Raw genomic sequence first — 1748 nt, forward strand, 5'->3', positions numbered from 1 at the left:
GGTATATCTGATTAACAAACAATGTTGTGGTAGTTTTAGGTGAACAGAGAAGGACTCAGCCATACACATGCACGTGTCCATTCCCCCTCAAACTTTCATCCATCCAGGCAGCCACGTAGCATTGCACAGAGCTCCCTGTGCTATACAGTAGGTCCTTGCTGATTGTCCATTTTTACTACAGCAGTGTGTGCATGCTCACCCCCAGGTCCCATTCTCCTCCCCCTACTCTTTTCCACTGGTAACCATAAGGTCATTCTCTGAGTCTATAAGTCTCTTTCTGTTTTTACAAGTTCATTGTATCAACTCTTCTTAGGTTCTGCATATAAAGGATGTCATATGATATTTCTCCTTCTCTGTCTGAATTACTTCACTCAGTATGACACTCTCTAGGGCCATCCATGCTGCTGCAAATGGCACTGTTCCATTATTTTTAATGGCTGAGTAATATCATTATTTTTTAAAACATTTTTTTCCTTCTCCCTTAAAGTCAGCCCTCTTATCTGCCTGAATCCTTTTACTTGTGTATTGACAGTTGTTGGGATCAATGCATTACCATAAGATAGGACAAATAATATTAAAAAATCAGTTCAGCTGTAATTGATATATAGCTCCATCCATTCTTAAAAATAAATAATATATAACGAGCACAGTGTTCATTCTGATTCCTAGTCAGAGTCCAGTAATGGTGAGGTTTGTTTTAAGGTTTGCTGCTGTTGTTGTTTAGTTGCAAAGTCTTGTCCTGCTCTTTTGCGACCCTGTGGACTGTAGCCCACCAGGCTTCTCTGTCCTTGCAGTTTCCCAGGCAAGAATCCCGGAGTGGGTTGCTATTTCCTTCTCCAGGGGATATTCCTGATACAGAGATCAAACCCATGTCTCCTGCATTGGCAGGCAGATTCTTTAACACTATCATGTGTCAAACATTAGGTTTTTGTTTCTGCTGTTGTTTTTGTTAGATACATTTTCAGAATTTAAAACCTGTATTACCCTAAGTATGTTTATCCTCAAAACATCAGTTTCTATGTGTAAAATAGGATCACACACTCTGATATCCAAATCCCAATGGGAAAACTTACCTGAGCAATTAGAGTTCTACAGAGGAGTCGAGTACACACAAAGGAAATGATGTAATGTGTTTTTCTATATCTTAAGAACATCTCGAGCAAAAATATATTATGACTTTCAAAATGGTAGATTGTTATACATAAAATTGGAGGATGATAGTTGCTATCTGATTTGACTTGTTCAAAGCAATTTATCAATTAATAGAAGTTCTATGTGACAGAACAGTGGTGAACTGAAATGAAGCCAAATATATCCATACACGAATTGAGAATTAGAAGGTCTTTAAGTAAACATTGTTAACTAAAAAATAATATAGTCACAACCTGTAAGTAGACATTTCACTTGATGGGAATGTTAAGGACTTTGAGACCAGGAGGCCAGGAGGAGCCATGAGAAAACCACTCAAGGAGGCAGGAGGCGGAGTCAGGCTATACACAAGTTTGCAACCAAGGGGACAGAGAATCGGAACATCAGAGATTATTGTGAGGTAGAGAAAATCAGATATCAAGTTAAGGAGTTAATTTTTCTTCTACATATGGAAAGATGCAAGCCTCTGGGCTCACTGAATTCATTCCTTTCATATGTAATTCAGCTCAGTTCAGTTCAGTTACTCAGTCCTGTCCACACCCCATGGACTGCAGCATGCCAGGCTTCCCTGTCCATCACCAACTCCCAGAGCTTGCTAT

Source organism: Bison bison, unplaced genomic scaffold (genome assembly GCF_000754665.1).
Source record: "Bison bison bison isolate TAMUID 2011002044 unplaced genomic scaffold, Bison_UMD1.0 scf7180017864481, whole genome shotgun sequence".
Taxonomy (NCBI): Eukaryota; Metazoa; Chordata; class Mammalia; order Artiodactyla; family Bovidae; genus Bison; species Bison bison.